Source organism: Pinus tabuliformis, chromosome J (genome assembly GCF_031772625.1).
Source record: "Pinus tabuliformis cultivar Carrire ecotype Pingquan chromosome J, CPIR1, whole genome shotgun sequence".
Lineage (NCBI taxonomy): Eukaryota > Viridiplantae > Streptophyta > Pinopsida > Pinales > Pinaceae > Pinus > Pinus tabuliformis.
Window position 1 is genome coordinate 887,330,898 of NC_142295.1, and position 13,317 is coordinate 887,344,214.

General features: G+C 37.7%; 1 pseudogene; it reads right to left on the reverse strand.

The window, feature by feature from the left end:
* Nucleotides 1–5,654: 5,654 nt before the first annotated feature.
* Nucleotides 5,655–6,928, reverse strand: LOC149229527 (uncharacterized; annotated as a pseudogene).
* Between the last annotated feature and the right edge of the window lie 6,389 nt (nt 6,929–13,317).

The following is a 13,317-nucleotide window of genomic DNA, read 5'->3' on the forward strand; positions in this document are numbered from 1 at the left end:
TTTCAACCTGTCAATCACAACCATGATAGAATCATGGTGTCTAGATGTCCTCAATAAACTTGTAATTAAGTCCATGTAAATGACCTCCCATTTCGACTCTGGAATCAAAATCGACTTCAATAAACCACCTGGATGCTTACACTTTTCCTTTTCCTATTGACAATTCAAGGACATTGCATCAAACTATGCCACCTGTTTCTTCATATTCAACCAATGGTACAACTTCTTAACCATTGTCAATGTCTTCTAATACCCCGGATGACCTGAATATGTATTAGCATGACATTCCCTCAATATATGATTATTGAGCTGACTATTGTATGGCACATAGATCTTGTCCCTAAATCTAACCAAACCATCTATAATGACATGATAGTCCTTATCATGTTCATTTGTACCTTGTTGTTATAACATGTGCTTAAGATGATTATTCCTTTCATCCTGTTATCCTTCCTGTAAGATCTGATCATGTAAATATGTCCCATATGAACTCATAACTGCTATGTGATTTCCATATACTCTTCTACTAAGAGAATTTTCAACCCTATTCTCTTTCCAAATAATGTACCTGATATCAAAGTCAAACTCACTAATGATGGCCAACCACCTAGCTTGCATGGAATTTAGATTGTATTGGTCAAATAAGTATCTCAATCCACTCTGATCACTCATCAAGAAAAACTTCCTGCCGAGATGGTAGTTTCTTCACATATTCAATGCATGGATGATCATTATCAACTCAAGATCATGTGTCACGAAATTCTACTCATTCTCATTTAGTTTCCTTCACTCATATTACACCACCTATCCTTCCTACATCATAACCCCAGCAAGTCCTCTTTTGCAAGCATATATACATACCACAAACTCTTTATCCAGACCCACAATATTTAGACTTGGAGCATTTGTCAGCAACTCCTTCAACTACTCAAAACTCCTTGCACATTCCTCTGTCCATTTAAATTTATTTCCTTTCCTCTCCAATGATGTGATAGGATGGGAAATCCATGAGAAGCTCTTGATGAACCTCTTGTAGTAACCTACTAGCCCCCAAAATGATCTAACCTCATCCACATTCTAGGAGTTTCCCACTCCATGACAACTCTTACCTTTTTGGAATCCACTATTATTCCTTCCTTGGAGACAACGTGTCCCAAGGAATGTACCTATGTCTGAAATAAATTTGATTTACTATGATTGGAATACAATTGATACTCTCGTAGAAATGTCAATACCATTGTTAAGTGTTCTGCATGCTCTTCTTGCTTCTTAGAATATATCAATATATTATCAATGAATATAAGAATAAACTTGTCCAAATACGGATGCAATAAACTATTCGTCAAGAACATAAAAGTAGATAGGGAATTAGTCAAATCGAAAAGAACTACAAAAAACATATAATGCCCATACCTTGTCTAGAATTTTTTTTTTTAATTTCCTCTTCTTTAATATGTACGTGATGTTATCCTAATCTCGAACCAATATTTGATAACATTATTGCTCCCTTCAACTGGTAAGAAAAGTTATCAATCCTCAGCAAAGGGTACATGTTCTTGATCGTCACCTTGTTCAGCTTCCTGTAATAAATACACACCTTGATAGTTCCATCCTTCTTCTTCAGAAACAACACTGGTTCACCCAAGGCAACACACTTGGCCTTTGTGTATCCCTTGTCATGAATTTCCTTCAACTACAACTTGAATTCCACTAACTATGGTGTGCTCATCTTATAAGGTGGCTTTGATGTTGGTGTTGTCCCTGGTACCAACTCAATAGAAAAGTCCACTTCCCTGTGAGGTGATGACTCTAAAAAATATATGAGGGACACATCCTAAAACTGGTGCAAAACCAGGTACCTCTTCAAGACATCCACATCTTGAACATAGTTACCTTTATCACTAGAAATATGTAGTGCAAACAAGACACACCCTTTCATGTGACTACACTTTTCCTGCATGGTTGTAACCATTCTAATTGATGTTGCCTTCTTCCTAGCCTGCAAGATTCTTTGTTCTCCATTGCCATACAAGCACTCAATATCCTTTTCATAATAATCCACCTTAGTCATGTGAAGGTACAACCAATACATAACCAAAAATTTATTCTATGATCCCAACAAAATCACATTTAGATGCGTTGATGTATACATACCATTCAACTCAAATGCTCAAGCCCTTAGCCGATGATGAACCCTTTTCTTAGTATGTATAGCCAACTCCACTAACCAAGACTATGCAAGCACTTCTTTATTCAAACAAAAAATATCCATGAGGTCATTATTAACATAAATATAAATAGATCCAGGGTCAATCAAAATAGAAACAAATTGATCACAAAGCTTACCATCCAACACGATAATATATGCTTGGTGATCCGCCTACCTATTATCCAATGCTGCATAAATATGAGGAATAATCTGTCCAACATCCGCATTGTCTGTGCCTCCTGAGAACTGTATATCTATGGTCTACCACCATGATGTTGTGAACAATCTCTCCTATGATGCTCTCCACCAAAAGTCCAAAATTGTAAAGGCTTCATGTCATCACCCTTGTTCTATTCCTCATAATTAAATCCCTATCCATTATTCAATGAATTTAACTTCTTATGTGGTGTTTCATTCTCCTTGTCATCTGTATCATGTGGTTTTCCTCTCTTCTTAACCCACTTTCCTTTATTCTTCTTGTTACGCTTCCAAACCTGTATAGTCTCAGATCTACACTTTGATTTCTCATGACAATGTTTCAACTTTCTTATAGCTCTTCCAACGATCTAGTCTCATAAAACTCAATCATGTCTTTGAATGACACTAGAAATACACTAATGAATCTCTGAATCTTTGTTTTCTCTTGCTTAATATAAGGAACATACCTAAACTACTCTAAAAATATATTAGTATACACCTCATCAGTCATAGATACCATCTTCAACTCATAGAACCTATTGATGGGTCGACATATGCTGCCAAAAACTAAGGGGTCTCCCCGGTGTGAAGTCCCAATTAGACCTCACACTGTTTGGGATAGGATCCCCATCCAGTATGTGGGCCTGGTTGCCACCATGAATGTTTATGCTCTTGGTTATCAAATGAGAAGGTGTCAGAGTGTGACAGGAATAAAATTCTTAGGTAGTGAAGCAAAATTAGCCCAAGATTAACTAACTGCAAAAAGAGGTACAAATAAGTCTCACCAACAATAAGAAGAGATATACCATGAGAGGGATTAGTGAGAGAAAACCCCATCAGACATAATAAACAGGAACATGCCAGAAGTCAATTACAAATTAGTTCACAATAGGCCACCGACATGGAAATGAATAAGTAAACACAGATTTGTAAGCGAAACATACATGCAACGACTATGTATCAGTCCATAACATATTGTGTATATGAAAGCACACATACAAATCTAGTGAAGTACCAGAAAACTAATAAAACAACCGTGAGTAAGCATGGAAATTAGTGCCAAAGATAAACAACATCTTATTAATATCGTTATAACATCAAATACATATCACACAATTGGTCAAAACACAATAGTGGAACATGGGTTGTTCATACCATTTCCCAATGCAAAACCTAGCCCCACTGCAAATCCACTCTACTAGCTTCCAAGACTTGAGTGGCTCTAGCTATCAAGCATAAATCAACTATCCATCCTGGCCTCAACTCAAGCGCTAAATTCCCCCCTTTTGGATGTGGGATGAGGCACATTTTTAGAGGTCAGGTGACCGTTCACCTACCGTGACCTTTGGCCTTCCCTCATACCCTTTCATCTACCTTCATGCCTCTTCAACTTCCTTACTGCTCTCTCATGCCTACTACTTAGTAGACGGTTAATTGATCTCAGCCTAAGTGCTGACATCATAGGAGAAAATTTACATTATGATGAAAAAGAAGAAGAATATGTAGAGGGTTCTTGTAGACCCTAGAATGCTTGTCACCAAGGCGGTTTCCAGAGTACAAGACCAAATTGTGTGGTTCATGGTTACATGGAATTCCATCACGGTTTCCATAGTGTCTTGATTAGCTATGTGGAGCCAACTTGTTCACTAGTTGGGAATCCTAGCTACAGGGCTTCCCACAAGTAACCCTAGATCTCTCCTCATAGGTTGAAATTCTCGCTCTCCTATACCCTGTAAGAAAATAACCATAGTTATACATAATGATAATCAAAGAACCACACCATAAATGTAAAAATAGATAAATAATTAACAATAATCATGAAAAACCAAAATCAAATTTGGATCCCTGAATAGTCATATTTGGTGCTATGGTAGTGTTAGAGCGAGTGGATTTGCAGGGTCTTCCTAGACTTCGATATAATCTTTTATGGGTTTAATCATAGTGAAACCAAAACCTAACTCCTTCCTTTCTTTCACAAATCGGCTTTATACAATAGGTTCTTTGGGCAAGGGTGTGAGGAGTGCATGGTTAGCCATTGCATTTCAATGCTTCATGTCCCTTCAACTGGTGCACAGTAGAAAAGGTCCCTTATGCTCATTACAAGACATATATCTAGATTTGGGTTTGGTAGGAAAACTAGCAGGACCTATGTTCATCAGGCATTGACCTCCTTCCTTCAAGCTCTCAGGAATATTTTCTTAAATACAAATCACCAAACTCCCTGAGGTTTGCCCTTGGGTGAGAATTATGCTTCATATATAGGGAAGCATGGCCAATCCACATTGGCACCTAAAGTGCATATAGATGGACCAAAATTTCTGATTCTTGAGTGTGGAATATCATCACCGAAAAGAAGACATGTTTTATATGAGAGGCATTTGCTTCTCTTTCATCAACCAACCATCAACTCTAAGCACCCGACCTTTACATTCAGTTTCATTTTCAGCTTATGATCGGGCCTACATTCCTTGACATAGTTTGACAAGCCATGTTGGGTCCAATCATTAAAAGGAAATTCACTTAGTTTCTTCATAACAACGTAGAGTCACACTTCAACATTCTCCTCCATCCCCAGGGAATAATCTTCGTGCTCTATTGTATACAGAGTAAGCCTAAGAATTTTAATGAGGCCCGAGGAGAGATTTGTGATTTTCCCAAAGTTGCATAGTCTCACCTCTAGTAAGTCACATCTTTGGCTACTTTCACTGAGGCACAAAAATGCAACCTCACAAACTATGTGGGAGCACAAGTTACTTAAGGTTGCATGGTTCCAGTAGAAGGTTGGTCACACTTCTGGGGAGCTCACCTAAGGAGTTGTAACACGAACCGATGACTTGGTCAGAAGTGCGACCCCCCTGGAGGTAACCAACTCGCGACATAGCATAGGTCGCATCATTTTATTGTTTCCAGAGCTCTGCAACCTGCGAATAGTCGCACTTGAATGAGATCGTACATTGCGCTCTACTTTCCTGATGCCCTGTGGTGCGAATGTGCGACCTCGGAGGGGTTGCAACCTCTGGAGATTACATAGCCTCAATCCTTAGATATTAGTGCTTTCAGTTGGAAGTCCAAGCATGACACTATTACCTGTGCATAAAACTACACTAGGTGGGTGACTTACGATCAAGAACTGCTACTTACAACATTCTTGGCCATTTGGAATGCCATGCATTCACCTGTCGATAGAGGTCTTGTGTTTCACCCTTTCACGTCCATCATAACTGCCACGGAGGTCCCTATATCAAATCTATGGGTTGCATAGCATATTATTTAACCAAACTGCTTTAGTCTTGCGTGAGAGAGGACAACGAAAAATACTGATAAGATCATCCCAACCCCTTGTTTTGATCACCATGAAAATAAAGAGAAAACTCAAATATGTTGCCACTGCTAGCAAGACAAGTAAGTTTAAAGTATGCTTGCAACCTAGTAGATACTAATATTTTCCTATGTTACATCATAGAAAGTGAACATGCCCTCCATCGATTCATGTTGCATATTGACCTCAATAGTATGATCAGAAAATTCCTTTGTCAAACCAGTAATAATGGGATCCTTTTTTGTGAGAAAAGGTGAAACTCAAGGAGTTTGAGAAAGTAGGTCCAACCAAAGCTTCACATAGGAAGGATTCACAACCAAACTACTCCCATATGCAAAAAAAAATCAATATAATTTCCTTCATGATCATAAATATACCTAGTGAGGCTTTTAGCAATCAAATTGATGGTTTTAATCATGACAATATCCTTTACATGGTCTCTGCTATCATATAAGCCTCCAACATGTTCTAAAAATTTTGGAGGTGAAGAAAGTTTTGATAGATTGACAATAGTAACTCTGTGTCTTGAAATTTGTTCATGTTCCCATGCCACTCAATTATTTGAAATATTTACTTTTTGTGTCTAGCACCTAAAGTAACTCCCAACACGTTTGTAACATCTGAAATACCATCAAAATTTTATTTTACGTAAACATTTTCAGGTGGTTTGAAACATGAAGCCAAATCTCATTCTTCCATTATCCCACACTATTCAAGAAAATAGCATAATCAATGCTTTCATAGACACATTGATCATAACTCCTTAGCCACTTGAAAATACCATTATAATTATAAGGTCCACCAGAGGTTAATACAAACATCAAAATGTAACTTCATCTTGTCTTTGGATTTGTATAAAGGCAAGAAAATAAACTTGCAAGTTCTAACAAAACCACTACTCCACTTCCATTGTTGTCACTACCTACAGACAAAGTTGTTGCAGCACCAAGAGTATCATATTATGCCACAATAGCAATGGTAGAGAGCTGGGTTGAATATCCATCTCCACGTAGTCCTAACAACCATCCCTTAATATTTGTAAGACTTGGAGATGCCAACTTTCTCAATTCCTGAACTAGAAACACAACCTTATAACCTCCAGTTGTGGCAATTGCAAGCTACCCAATAGCATCATTCTACTTGATATCAGTTAATATTGCATTTAGCTTCTCTTCCTCAAATGAAAAATAAACAAGGTACATGGTTTGGAAATAATTCATGAGGCTCGACTAATTTCATTTCAGGGTATTTCTAGTGTAGGTATGCATCGATCGGTGTGTCTACGAGCCCACTCCAGATTCCCTGAATAGTCAATAAAAAAAAAAATAGCTTACACATATGACAAATGAATAAATGTCTAATTTAGTTCAAGAGAATAAATAATGAATTATCCAAATCAAGATGTTACAAATTATATGGGTTGGTCAAGTGTGCTCAAGTTTGGAGACCAACTCAAAATCCAAGTGCTTCCATGGATCTATTAATTGTAGTTGTCTTTGATATTTCATGATGCCTAAGGTGATGATGCACTCATAGAGTGCGTTCCTTGAAATTCTCATGACTATGCATTTGGAGGGTGGAGATTAATGCAAAGCAGGGCTTCAAAGACACATGGGAAAGGTGACAAACTTACAAACCCTAATGTGCATGTTGAGATGGGGAACCAATTATGAACATAGGGGAAACATGACATACAATGATTCTTACCATAATGCCAAGTGATTTCTATGAGAATGAAACTCTAGAGGTAGATGAATTAGGTTAAATCATGAAGGGAATCATTCTTGTGCCAATTTAGGGTTTCTCCCCAAACCCTAGTAAGGTCAACATAATGAAAGCCAGACTGGAGTCTTATCTTCCCACACACGGTGCCTCCACTGACTGAAAGGCACATTAAATAGGTATAATCTCTTAAGCCATGGGAAAGACATCACACTTTCAAAACCCTAATGAAATGGTAGGTTTGATGCATGATATTAGGCATGACAAAATAATGCAATATATATCGCACAATTGCACGAGTCAGTGCATCGATAGGGTCTGATAAGAACAAGCCATGGGGGAATTAGCCAATGAACAACTAGAGTGTCCCTTAATGGCTTGAGGTGAGCAGAGGGGGACCTGAAATTTTAGATATGCCCAATATTTTGGGTGGTGTTCTAGCAGATACAAAAATTGGTGAATCACTGGAAGAATCCAGTATCTCTATCAACATCCCTGTAATAGTCTATGTCTGGATAATGATGTGAGGGAATATTTAGTAGTTTCTATGGTCATCTCTTGCGTTACCTCGACCTTTGCAGATATGCCTTCCCTTTGTGTCTCATCTAGGTCTTTCTAGTAAGTAAACACCTAATTGAAATTTCACGCATGCTAGTAGTTGATGATTATGCAAAGAACGGGGGTAGAGAGATTATTGTATTCAGAATTTCAAAGTAATTTTTTGGTGTTGCTCCACCTTCAACAGGACTAGATAGTACCCTAGTGGAGTCACTATAAGAAATCACAAATGTTTCTCTACTGCCAGCAAGCCATGTCAGTACCCTGGCGGAGTTGTTGCATTACCTATCTGTGCAGGAAGACTTTAGTGATCCTTTACCCTTTATTTAATTCCTTTTTCTTTTATGCATGCATTTGCACTTATTACTAGGCATTCATTGCGCCATGGTGGGTGAGGGATCTTGACTTATTTTACGAGCAAGATAGGTTGTTTCTTGTTTGATAGAAACTAAGGTATATCCTGATTTAGGTTTTCCCTGATGTCAAGCTTCCCATCTCATTTCCAGTTAACAAGTGAACAAATAACATAAGTCATTGAAACAATCAAGACCACACTGAGCACGAGGTTCAAGTTATGGGTATAGGTCATTCAAACTGATTAGGGTTCCCCACGAGAAATTTGTTCTTATATTCCTTGTTAATAAATTAGACTTGTAGGAGATATATCTAGGATGAAATTTTGATGATTGGTTCTAAGAGAAGCTACCCATTGGTGTAACCATCACAACTTCACACAATCATTAGGGCTAGGGTTTTAGTTCTAGGGTTGGGTGACTAGGAAACTCTCCTACAGTTTCAATATGTGTGAAGAGATCAAAGCAACACACTTTAAGGTTTGAGCAATTGCAAAAAGGTGTGAGAAAGTTATTCATAAAACCTAAGTTTCAAAAGCTTCAGGTTCATGAAGGCTCATGCAACAGTATCCAACATAGAGGGAATTTCCAAGCTAGGTCAAAGGTGAGTGTGTGCCAAGCAAGAAGGAAGGTGAATTTTCAGTTGCAGCAGACAAGGCTTATGATGTAATATAATTCTATGTGTAGACAAGATCAACTAATGGAAGATAAAATAATTATGCAAACATGTTATGAATGTTATGTAGCAACGAGTAATGCAAGGATGTGAATGCAAGACAATGGAAAATTGAAAAGACATAAACTAAACCACCTATGGTAAGGAAAACAAAACATAACAAATTTAAACCATAAAGAAAATTGTAATCAGAAAATGAATAATAAAAACCTAAAACCTAACTAATCTAAACTCTAAATCCTAATTTAACCAAAGAGGAGGTCGGATCATGTGAAATAAAACTTCCAATGTAGCCACTGCAACAGTTCCTAACCTACAAAAAAAATATGAAAACAGTTAGAATTTTTTAAAAGAGTTGTGCAAAAATAAAATGCTTACCCATAAAGCATGCACAACAAAAAGAAATCTCGTCCACTTACATGGAAACGTGCCAGAAAAGACCTTTCAAGGAAAACTGCAACCCAATCATGGTAAACCGAATCACAGACATTAAATTTATAATCATCCATCCATGACATACATCTGGTCATGCTTAACCCTAAATTCAATGCAAGTGAGTCAAGATGATGCCGACTATCAAAGGGATCCATGAGATTAATCTGATCAACAACCCTATCATGATGTAGAGGATGATCAACTTGATGACTCTGAAAAGAGGAGCTTCTATCGGGTGTAACTGAGATCCCTAAGGATTCAAATGTAGAAACCCTAATCTCAGGAACCCTATTTTGAAGTTGTTCATAGACTTCGTCAAGGACATGAGGACCTGACCTAACCATCAGCGGAAGCTAAAGTGCCTCATCAACCTGACTAAACTCTGAACCTTCAAACAAAAAGCAATCAAACATCGGTAACTTTGCAAGGTTTGTAGGTGGATTTATATGGTTATCATTGGTTGTGACCGAAAAACTATCAGTGAAAATATTTTGGATTGGATCCGATGTCTGAAAATTGATATATTGGTAGCTCGATAGATCAGATTCTTTAGATTCCCAATAATTAACTGAATCAACTGAAAGATTCTTAGGCAAGTGAGAGGTCAAGAGATTGGAACCTTCCCATATAGGGGATTATAAGAGATCATCAGATTGTGTATGTTGACAGACTATTCTAGCTGGGAAAGAATTGAAGAGATTTGAGACAATGGGTATAGCACTCCCTTCATCAATTAAATTAGGATATAAAGGTTGACGCCCATCAGTTGAAAGGTGATAGAAATATTTTCTCAAAGAGACATCACTGGAATCCGAGGATTTCCAAGATGAGCTCACATCCAGCAATATGATGTTGAGAGGAGTGTGATGTGAAAAAACCCTAATTTCAGAAACCCTAATTCAACTTGTTTAAGGGGTCTCCTTAACAACGTGAAAACCTGACATAACCATTAGCGAAAGATGAAGTTCCTCAACTTCTTGATGAGTCCCCAAACATTCAAAGGATGGATCATAAAATTATGGTGGCTTTGTAGGATCAACAGACGGATATGTAGGATAATCGCCAGAGGTGTGAGTGAATATATTTTTGGTAGAATGAGAATCATCGAAACCACGAGTTTGTTCTAGTTGGGTATTTGGCACATAAGGCTCTTCTTGGATTGAGAGTTAAGAAGGATTAATGAGACAACAAGCTTGAGTTGGGTGAGATGCAAGGCCCTCTTCTTCACCTATTAAATAGTGTAGGTGGAAAAGATGAGGGATAAGAGATTCAAAATGCACATCCCTTGACTATGAAACATCACCCCCATGTATGTGATTGCAATCAATGTGAGAAATATAAATATGTGAATGATTTGTCGGAACTGTAAGTTTAGTAGATCCGTGGAATAAATCAGGGTATAATGGATTCACAGGGTCATATGAAGGGGCATCAATCGAACCTAGACTTACATCCTTCCCATTTATGTTTTCCAAAGGGGGAGATAGATTTCTAGGCATGATGTCATCCATGGATTTGATGGGATAGTCAAATTTACCTGAGACACGATCAATGCCATCATGGGTAGGTGAATGAGATCCAGGAATATAGTGAGATATGTTGAATGGACTCAATCTGGGTTCCATCAGTAGGAAGAGATATTATATAATTTTTAGATTCAAGATCTGAAGGATGTACGAGGGATTTAGAGCTTAGGCCATTAGATTCATTTCCTTGAAATCAATTTTCATCGTCTGAACCATTTATGGCCAAAATCTTATTATGTAACAAGTCAAGAGGATGATGAGAAATGCCATAAGGAGTAATCTCTTCTTCGAAGGCATGAGGTTGTTCGAGATTTAGAGAGATAGGAAAAACAAGATTAGGGGTAGAATCTGGACGCTTTGTAATCTGAAAATTATGATGAGACTCATGTGAAGATGGATTTGTTTCTAGTTGAAAATGTTGTAAAGAAATGAGAACCAATCATTGAAAATTTATATTCAAATACACCCACTCAACATCTATTTCAAGAAATTCAAAACAAAGATGTACAAATCTAAAGGAAAAGTCCTCTAAAGAATCTTTAGGTTTAATCCTAAGCTCATTCATCCTCTTCAACACATATTCAAAATTGTACCTTTGAAATTGTTGTTGGAGCTTACGGATGAGTTGCTCGAACGAATGAATGGACATTGTTGGAAACATCTGACACCATTGCTTGACGTGACCTTCAAGGGTGAGGGAGAAAAGCATACAAGAAAACTACTCGTGATCGATCTCAAAATATTCACAAAACTCAAAGAAATAAAAAAATTTCTCGGTTATGGATGTTCCATCCTCACCATCAAACCTTAACTAGGAGAAAAATTTGCTTGAGACCCATTTACAGATATGAGACTAAACTGCAGGCTCCAAGGGATGAACTTTTCATCTGGCCCTCCTTCTAGTGCCAATTTTTTCATGGGTCGAAATTTACCACCAACAACTAAGGGGTCTACCCGGTGTGAAGTCCTAAATAGATGTCAAACCGTTTGGGATAGGACTCCCATCTGATATGTGGGCTTGGATACCACCATGAATGTTTTTTCTCTTGGTTATCAAATGAGAAAGTGTCAGAGTGGGACAAGAATGAAATGCTCAGGCAATGAAAAAAATAAGCCCAATATTAAAAAATTGCAAAAGGAGGTATAAATAAGTCTCAGCAACAATAAGAAGAGATATACCATGAGAGGGATTAGTGAGCTAAAACCCCATTAGACACAATAAATAGGAACATTCCAGAAGTCAATTGCAAATTAGTTCACAATAGGTCACCGAAATGGAAAGGAACAAGTAACGACAGATTGGAAAGTGAAACGTACATACAACCACTCTGTATATGTCCGTAACATATTTTGTATATGAAAGCACACATACAAATATGGTGAAGTACCAGAAAGTTAATACAACCACCATGAGTAAGCATCAGAATCAATGCCAAAGATAAAGAACATATTATTAATATCACTGCAACTTCAAATACAAGTCATGGAATTGGTAAAAACCCAATATTGTAACATGGGATGTTCATACTGTTTCCCGATGCCAAAACCCTAGCACCACTGCAAATCCACTCTACTAGATGCCAAGATCTAAGTGGCTCTAGCTCTCAAGCATAAATTAGCTATCTATCTCGACCTCAACTAAAGTGTTAAAGTCCCCCCCTTTGAATGAGGGATAAGTTCACATTTGTAGAGGTGAGGTGATCGTTCACCTACCATGACCTTTGGCCTTCCCTCATGCCTTTTTAGCTACTTCATGCCTCTTCAGCTTCCTTACTGCCCTCTTATGCCTACTCCCCAGTACAAGCTTAATTGATGTCAACATAACTACTGACAACATAGGAGAAAATTTACAGTATGATGAAAAAGAATAAGAAGATGTAGAGGGTTCTTGTAGACCCTAGAACACTTGTCACCAAGGAGATTGCCAGAGTACAAGACAAAATTGTGTAGTTCATGGCTACATGGAATTCCATCACGGTTACCATAGTGTCTTGATCATCTATGTGGATCCATCTTGTTCACTGGTTAGGCATCCTAGCTACAAGGCTTCCCACAATTAACCCTAGATATCTCCTCATAGGTTGAAGTTCTCACTCTCCTATACCCTGTAAGAAAATAACCATAGTTATACATGATGATAATTAAAGAACCACACCATAAATGTAAAAATAGATAAATAAATAACAGTAATCATGAAAAACCAAAATCAACTTTGGACCCCTGGATAGTCCTATCCCGTGCTATGGCAGTGTCAGAGGATTTGCAGGGTCTTCCTAGACTTCCATATCATCCTTCATGGGTTTAATCATAGTGAATCCAAA